This window comes from Citrus sinensis, chromosome 7 (assembly GCF_022201045.2).
Source record: "Citrus sinensis cultivar Valencia sweet orange chromosome 7, DVS_A1.0, whole genome shotgun sequence".
Taxonomy (NCBI): domain Eukaryota; kingdom Viridiplantae; phylum Streptophyta; class Magnoliopsida; order Sapindales; family Rutaceae; genus Citrus; species Citrus sinensis.
The window spans coordinates 22,695,976-22,705,735 of record NC_068562.1 but is presented as its reverse complement, the minus strand read 5'-3'; the positions used below and the strand labels follow the sequence as shown (position 1 = coordinate 22,705,735).

The 9,760-nt window shown below is 33.9% G+C and overlaps 1 non-coding gene across 1 annotated transcript; it reads left to right on the top strand.

Annotated features, from left to right (window-relative positions):
- Positions 1 to 2,677: 2,677 nt before the first annotated feature.
- On the top strand, positions 2,678 to 2,781 carry LOC112496408 (small nucleolar RNA R71). Its single transcript, XR_003062961.1, has one exon. It is a non-coding gene; the product is annotated as a small nucleolar RNA R71 (small nucleolar RNA).
- The last annotated feature ends 6,979 nt before the right edge of the window (positions 2,782 to 9,760 follow it).

Below are 9,760 nucleotides of genomic sequence, written 5' to 3'. Positions count from 1 at the left end.
TCAAACAAGTCACCAAAAACAGAAAAGTCATCCATAAAGACTTCAAGGAATCGTTCAATTATATCAGAAAAAATACTTAACATGCATCGTTGAAATGTAGCAGGTGCATTACATAATCCAAATGTCATTCTCTTATATGTAAAAGTGCCAAAATGGCAAGTGAATGTAGTTTTCTCTTGATCTTTTGGTGCTATGGGGATCTGATTGTATCCTGAAGTAGCCATCTAGAAAGCAATAAAATTCATAACCTGCTAATCTATCAAGCATTTGATCGATAAATGGTAAAGGAAAATGGTCTTTACATGTGACAGAATTCAACTTTTTATAATCAATGCATACACGGCATCCTGTAGTTACTCTAGTGGGTATCAATTCATTATCGGCATTCGTAGCTACTATGACTCCTGATGTTTTGGGGACAACTTGTACAGGACTGGCCCATGAACTATCAAAAATGGGGTAAATGATACATGCGCCTAATAGTTTAAGAACTTCAGTTCTAACAACTTCTTTCATGTTAGGATTTAACCGACGTTGCATTTTCCTAGTAGATTTAACATTTTTATCAAGGTGAATGTAATGCATGCAATCTACTGGGTTTATACCTTTTATGTCTGCTATGGTCCATCCTAATGCCCCTTTGTGCTCTCTTAAAACATTCAACAACTTACCTTTTTGTTCATCATTGAGGGATGATGAGATGATTACTATTAGATTACTTTCTTCTCTAAAAAATGCATATTCCAAAGTGTTGGGCAATGATTTGAGCTCGAGTTTCGGTGATGATTCTGAAGATGGAATGAGTTTCTTTTCTGATGGTGCTAGTTATTCAACTTTTGACTTTCATTTATTAGTGTCCATGGATGGTGCTGAGTCAAGTAGAGTGTTGACCTCATCAACCGATTTGTCAATATCAAAATCAAAACCAAAACCAAAGTGAGTTAAGCATGTTTATAAAGGATCATCACTAAGGTTTGAAACAAAAGTGTCATCAACTAATGCTTCAATTAAATCCACATCATCAATTCCATCATCTGCATTGTAAGGTTGTTTGGCAATGTTGAAAATGTTCAGCTCCATAGTTATGTTGTCAAAGGACAACTGCATATTTCCAGTCCTGCATTGAATGTGAGCATCCGCAGTTGCCAAGAAAGGTCGGCCTAGAATAATGGGGATATGCTTCCTTGAATCTTGTATTGGTTGAGTGTCAATTACATTGAAATCAACAGAAAAATAAAACTTGTTTACCTGGATAAGCACATCCTCCACAATACCACGAGGTATTTTTGTGGACCGATCTGCAAGTTGTAACACCATTGGAATTAGGTGTAATTATCCCAGTCCAAGTTTCACGAATACAGAGTAAGGCAACAGATTTACACTAGCTCGTAAATCAAACAAAGTATTCTCAATTGTGTGGTTCCCTATACTACATGAGATAGTGGGGGAGCCTGGATCTTTGTATTTAAGAGGAATTTTATATTGGAGTATAGAACTAACGTTTTCTGTTAAAAATGCCTTCTTTTGAATATGAATGTTTCTCTTTTTAGTACAAAGGTCTTTAAGAAACTTGGTATAAGATGGAACTTGTTTAATAGCATCAAGCAAAGGGATGTTAACACTTACATGTTTGAAGATTTCAAGAATCTCACCTGTGGATTTTCCTTTCTTTCCTTTAGCTAGCCTCTGAGGAAATGGAGCTTTGGGAACATATTCTCGTGGGTTAGTTTCTTCTTTCTCATTCGATGGTGAGTCCTCAACATTCACAGGTACAATTTGATTTTCTTTTGTCACCGGCATCTCCACTTTGTTGTCGACTTCTTTTCCTTTTCGCAAGGTCATGATTGCTTTGACATCTCCATGCTGCTGTGGTGAACTGGTACTTACTTCATGCACTCCTTTAGGATTAGGCACTGGTTGACTTGGAAACTTACATTTCTCGACAGTCATTGCCAAGGTCTGAACTGAAGAAGTAAGCTGTCCCACCATTTTATCGAGGCTTGAAACTGATTGGGATTGTGAGTTGAAACCTGCTCTCAACTCATTTCGTTGTTCATCAATGGTGCAGTTCTGTTGCTCAATCGTGGAGTGAGTAACATTCTTGAAATTCTGGAATGCATCCTCGCATGAGTTGGGTTGAGAGTAGTTCTGGTTTGGATTGTATGGTCTGAATGGTGGCTGAGAGGATTGGGGAATTGGTTGCATTGGTGGAGCTAGAGCTGCTGGTCCATTTTGTTGGAATCCTTGAGACCATGAAAAATTGGGGTGGTCTCTTCATCCAGGATTATATATGTTGGAGTATGGGTTGTAATTTGATGGTTTTCTTATTACACTTATGGCATTGGCTTGATCTGAGTATGAGTCATGGTCATGTGGTTCTGTTGATTTAGCAGTCGATAACGATGCTATTTTTCGAGAAAAACCTTCAACCATCTCCTTAACTTCTTTGATTCCCGAAGTTGACTCGCCAATGTGAACCTCATTCACTCCTTTAATTCTTCTAGTATTCCTGTGTGATCGACTCAATTGTTGGGAACTATCCGCTTGTCGCTGGAAGAATTCCCAAATCTCTGATGCACTTGTTGACATTAGCTCTCCTCCACTTGTTGCCATTAGCCATTCTTGCACATTCGACAATAATCCCTCCAAAAAGTATTGGCATTGGTGCCATTTCTCGTACCCATGATGTGGACACTTCAAGAGTAGTCCATTAAATCACTCCCATGTTTCGAAAAACTGCTCGTCATTTCTCTGGGTAAACTCCGAGATTTTCTTGCGAATAGCATTGATTTTATGCACTAGGAAATATTTATTTAAAAATTTAGTTACCATTTGTTCCCATGATGTAATGCTATTAGCAGGCAATGTATTAAGCCATGAACGAGCTTTATCTTTTAGAGAAAATGGGAATAGTCTAAGTTTAACATCATCTTCTGAAAAATTCTCATATTTAAAAGTTTGACAAATGACATGAAAATCATTCAGATGATTATATAGGTCCTCATTTTATAGGCCATAAAATGTGGGGAGACAATTTAGCACACTAGGTTTTAATTCAAAACTCCTAGCAGCTACATTTGGGTATCTTATGTATGAGATGCTCAAATTAGCTAAGGGACTAAAGTAGTTCTTAAATGGCCTCTCCTGTGGTGCTTGTTGTTGTTGCAAATCCATTTCAAATTTATTTTTAACGTGCTTGTGTGTGCAAAGCGTTTTTTCTAGTTCAAGGTTTATAGGTTCAAGATTAGGTAATAATGACCTACGACCATGCATGCAAAGAACACAAAATAAATGGGAACAAAACGATTAAAAATAAGGAAAAAAGAGAAATTACGATACTAACCTTATCGCGCTATTACAACCTTTTTATAAAAATACAAAAAAAATACGTGAAATAAATTAACTAAAACTAAATTAATAAGATAAACAAAAAAATTGCAAAGAAAATAACTTAAAAATTAAATTGCAGAATTATAAAGAATAAAGAAAGAAAAGAAATTATTACCTATAAATGTAGATTCACTTTTTTTCTCCTTTTTTTAAAGAAAAAAATACAAGAAAATAATTAAAAGAAATTATTCACAAAAAATTAATTCTATGAATTAAAATTACTTACCTCTCCGGCAACAGCGCCAAAAACTTGTTGTATAAATTTTATTGAACTCGCAAGTGCATGAATCTATTGTAGTATAGATTAATGGTGACGAATGTCGATCCCACGATGAGGTGGATTTAATTGTGTGTAGAATTAATTTTGTATGAAGGTGGTTGGATTTGTGGTGAAAGTGATTTAGATTATCCTAAAATTGGAACTGAAATGACAAGAATAAATTGAAGAGAATTCTATTGAAATACAGCACTTGGGTATTTGGATCCATATCAACATGCATCATGGGGTAAATATTCATTATTAATGCCAATTAAATCATGAGGGGGGAATCCACACCTCATGAACCACACTCTAATCAATATGATGTTAAGGGCTTATCGTGCCAAATAATAATAACCTTGTACTAGGGAGCCGGTGAAACTAAGGCGGTATCTAGACAAGAATATTATTATTTGTCGACGAGAAGTCAAAACATCTACAAAAACTAAAGGGGAAGAGAAAATAAATTTACCAAATAAAGCCCATGACACATGTTGAGACTTCACCTTCAACCCAAGCTTGAAAGAAAATTAGCCATTCATAATTGAACTAGGGGCAAAATAAAAATTTATTAAAATATGTGGAAAATACAAGATGGAGAAGGAATTATAGAAAATAGAGTCCAAAAATGGATTCAAAGATGCTAAATTAGGGGGGAGAGTCCCCTTTTATAGATATATTGAGTAAATCATGGTCATCAGATTAAAAACAGTTTGGACGCTCAGGATTGCGCCACGTCATCAGTAAACAATACGCATCAACAGTACACGGTTTGACTGAAAATAATCTCATGTATTGCATGTACCGTACGTGCGTCTTTTGGTCCACTAATATGCTGCCACGTCACCATCAACAGTACATAAAAATTTTAGTCCAACAGGATCATGACACCTCATCAGTCGATGCCACATCATCGGTCAATGCCACGTCATCGATCTGTCTATGTGAACAGTGTCGTGAATAGTAATGTAGACAGTACCGTACATGTGAGTAGTGTCATTTTTCATTTTATGCTCCTCCTAAGGTTTTCGATCGTCCTGAGTTCAAAAGTGATGTCTGTTTTGCCGTTTGATCTCTCATTTATTGTGAAATGACTATGATGCCCCTAAAATACATAAAATATTTCATTAAAATAAAACACACATAATTAAATTACAAGAAGCTTAAATACATAAAAGTAAGGGTTGTTAGTAAGACTTGAAATCTAAAATGATGATTTTCTTCTTTATAAATATACATTTTCTAACACTCAACATGCACCACTAAGCCCGCTCTCTGCATACAGCTTTTCAGCTTCTCCTTGGGCAATAGCTTTGTCATCATATCTGACCCATTCTTCGTTGTGTGTATCTTCTCAACTTGCAGCTGTTTCTTCTCAAGCATGTCTCGTATCCAATGATACCTCACATCAATATGCTTGGATTTTGAATGGTTTGTTGAATTATTTGCTTAATGAATGACACTCTGACTGTCGCAGTACGCAATAAAGTTATCTTACTTCACACTCAACTCTTCTAGGAAATTCTTCATCCACAAGGTTTCTTTGCAACCTTCAATAATTGCAATATACTCTACTTTTGTGGTAGATGAAGCAACACACTGCTAAAGTCTGGACTGCCACGAGACTGTTCTTCCTGCAAAGGTGAGTAAATATCCTGATAGAGATTTTCTCGAGTCAACATCTTCTGCCATTTCTGCATCCGTGTACACTTGTAACACATGTTTATCACCACCAAAACATAAACATGCATTGGAAGTGCTTCTGAGATATTTGAGAATCCACTTCACTACTGTCCAATGTTCTTAACTCGAATTAGAGAGAAACTGACTAACTACACTAACTGCATAAGCAATATCTGGTCTAGTACAAACCATGTCGTATATCAAACTACCAATTGCCGAAGCATAAGGAACTCCTCTCATCTCTTGCTTCTTTTTCTTACTTGTAGGATAATGCTCAGAACTCAGCTTGAAATGTCCTGCAAGTGGAGAACAAACAGATTTTGCCTTGTCCATGTTAATTCTTTCAATAACTCTTTCAACATATGCTTTTTGAGATAACCATAACTTCCCAGCTTTTTTATTGCGGGAAATCTTCATGCCAAAAATCTGTTTCGCTGGTCTCAAGTCCTTCATTGCAAAAGACTTACTAAGCTCTCTCTTTAGATTGTCAATCTTATTAGCATCTTCACCAACAATCAATATATCATCCACATAAAGTAAAAGAATGATAAAATCATTATCTTGTTGAAACCATTTTAGCCTATAGTCTTGTTGAAACCATGATTCAACTTGCACACAAGTTCTTCTTTGCCTTTGACATTTGAGAGAGTAAGGCATCCCAAATGTAGAGTGTAGAGAGCTTAGGTGAAGAGCTCTCTAAGAAGAGTGCAAAGAGAGTTATATGTGAGAGAGTCTAGAGAAAGAGAATGTCTGCAAGTGAGCTCTTAGAAAGCTTGAGACAACATTTCCTTGGGTGCTCAGTTGGGTTCTGCACTATTTACAGAGATGTGAGAGGATGCGTGTCTTCGGCAAAATTTTTCTTTCAAGAATGTGTGAGAGTACTAGATGTATTTGGCCATTTGGGAAGTGAGATTTTGTTATTCAAATTTATACTCTATAAATTGTTAGTAAAATAATTATTCTCTCTTGCCTCTGTGGACGTAGGCTTTGTTGCTGAACCATGTAAAATTCTTATGTCCTTTATTATTATTTTTTTTTTTGTAAATATTTAATGCGTATTGATTCTGCACTTGTGCACAAGTGGCATTAGAACACAATAAATGACGCTTACAACAAGTGGTATCATAGTACAACATGGTTATGGTTCATCGACTAACAATTACAAGGTCTAGTTTTCTTGTGATGGATTCTTGTATACTGAAATTGATGTTGTAAGAGATATTCTAAAAATGTAATCAAGAATCAATTAATGACGATGGAAACAAAACAATTCATCAAAGTGAGTGATTATTATCTCTATACATTTTTGTAGTTCTTTACAAGGTTAATTATCAACCAATGTAACACAAAATTTGATTGACTCAATTGTTACGAATCAGTACAATTCTCAAAATCATAATTGTATCAATTATTTTATTGTATTTATAAGTTTTGTATAAATTGAGCCTATGAATCAATAATAATGATATTTATCGTTTCTATATTGTTGTTTATATGTTTTCAATGAATTCATTTAGCATAAGCAATAGGAATGAATTGATAAAGGAGACATTAGGAGAAGCTTGGCAGTTGGCACTTGTGACAATATTGATTTCTGAATCACTTGTTTTGAGAAAATGCCACTTTTATATACCAGATGCAATTTGAGGTACTTCCTTATAGATCATTTTTCGAATACACACACGCGCGCGCCCACACACATATATATAAGTCATTATAGGTCATTTTAATTTAACTTACTCTTTGACAACGCAAGTTTCTATACATGCATAGTGACATAGATTTTTTTTATCACTGAATTTTTATGTTACAAATTGAAAAATGAAATTCTCATGTGATGATATGTTTCACTTTGTTCATGATTCTGAAGACCTTTTTATTCGAACTTTAATAGAGTATATGTTGGTTGTTATTTGCAACTTACCCGTTTAATTAATCCTTGCTGCCATTAGGTTACACGTTGAATTGATTACTCCTGAGTGATATGTATATTAAAATTAATTAGCATGTTGGTTATATTATTTAGTATCAATTCATAGGATATTGGAGGCTAACTAATTTCATATTCATAGCAGCAGATCTTCCATCAGCTATCAACTAGATCTTCTATCAATTTGCCGTTTGCCTCTTATCTTGCACCTCGTTCTCAATCTAAATGTAAGATTTAATCATCATTAATTTCATCTCAATCAGTTATTTGCTTTCCGTTCTCAATCCAACCACAAAATTTAATGATTAATTTACATCTCAAAAATTCATGGCCCAGTCCTTTCATCTCACTTTACCTTGGATCTTTGACACATCCAGACTGGAAAAAAAATTTCATAAACAAAAACAAAATGAAAAAAATCAGTGTGGTATAAAGAAAGTGAGTGTTAACAGTGGCGGATCTAGAAAAATAATTTACGGGGGGCTAAATTAGATAATAGTAAAATATGCAAAATTAAAATTTTGAATATATAAAATATTTGCTAATACATTTATAATTATTCTCTATGCATTTTCATATTTTTAAAATGTTATGCAATAGACTCATTATCAATATTATTAAATTTATTGTTTCCTATATAAGCAACCAAACTATTATTTATCCTATCCGATTCTAAAGATGATTCATCATGAGCTTCATTACTGAAAACATTCGCTTTACTATTATTATAGAAATTGGAAGAATTAATCCTATTTTTGATAATAGAAAATATTTTGGGTGGTGGACTATCATTATTTTTAATTAAGATATAGGTTTTTTTAATTCTTAAAAGTTAAAATTTAAATTTTATGGGATTTATAATTTATAGTCACTATTTTAAATTTTTAATTAAGATATAGGTTTTTTTAATTCTTAAAAATTTAAATTTAAATTTTATGGTGTTTATAATTTATAGTGACTATTTTAATAAATTTAATGGGGCTAATTAAAAAGCTAAAAGATTTCTCTTTTATTTTTAATTTTTTTTTTTGGCCAGTGGGGGCTTGAGCCCCCACTGGTCACAAGCTGCATCCGCCCCTGAGTGTTAAGTCTTTGCTTTGCCAATAGATATAAATATAGATAGGAATTTTGTCTTCTTTTTCTGTATGAAACAACAGTGTCATATTGTGATCATATACACAATAAAATGATAAAAAAGCTACTAGGAACTTTTCATTTTGGATCTTTTAATCTTACTGCGGGCACTCTTATAAGAAATTGGTGACAATAATCATGTCACCACCTAAAATAAAATAGTACGGTGGAATTTATTTACTATTTATTGAATTTTATAGTTTCACTATCATTAAGGATAACAAAAATCCACGGTGCATCACTACTCTATTTCAGTTTAAAGGATTAAATCCCTTTAATGTTATTTCACATGCGCATGAAAGCAAAGATGCATGCTTCTGGCATATAAGAATATTTTTAATTGTTTGTGATTGTGGATATCAATTTTTTTATTTATTCAGAATCACACAGAAACCAAAGTAGAAAGAAGGCTACACGTGTGCTGGATAGGGAAGAAAAGCTGCTGATCCTAGCTCCACGCTCCCTCACATGCTTAGCCGGGTCCGGAACTCTAACTCTCATTTACTTAATAAGAAATATTGTCGCGGATACTCCTTCAACCATTCTTACTAACTACTATTCCCTTTACATGGTCAGCAAAGCGGTCCTCACCGTAAGCCTCTTAAGATTAGCCATAGTCAAATAAGAGTTTGATATGATATAAATACCGTCTGTTCCTTAAGTAAGTGTAAGATCAGCCATCAAGGGCAAAAATCATCATGTTAGTGAAAGTTAAAAATTTTGGATACTTTACTCTCATGGCGAACAAGAGAATGTTGAAGCCGTAATTTGGAAGGTGAATTATTGAACAAAGCAAGAATGAATATGACAGATTAATGGTTTTGCGGTGTGTATAATACTTTCCTTAAAGTTTTATCTGCATCCATTTAGAAAAGTTTACTAACGGGCTCTACTGCCAATTGCCTCCAAGATATAACAAAATCGGAATACACTCTATTGGAAATTGTATGATTGTAAATAATGAGAGTTGTAATAAAGGAAATGCTTTTAAATCAAGGGACGAATTCCTACTTGCTGCTAATGAAGGGAAATCAAATTCAGTTAAGGGGTACGTATTTTTATGTAAAAACTTCAATTTTTCGTTTAATCATCACCCGACAATTTGGAATTTTTTTCCCTCTTGTTTTGGATGATGACTATTGCATTAAACAGCTATAAGTTATGTGCATTGTGAAGCGAACAACTTAAGTTACATTATTAGTAATTTTAATAGTTTTATTGTTTAATTTATATGGAATAATTGATCAGAGAAATTTTTTTTCATTCATCAATTTTTCATCATTCTTAATTGTTGCCATAGAAGCACGTACATTGCATTTGGCACACATCAGAGAAGCAGAAGCAGCTTGATCATATCACTGGTT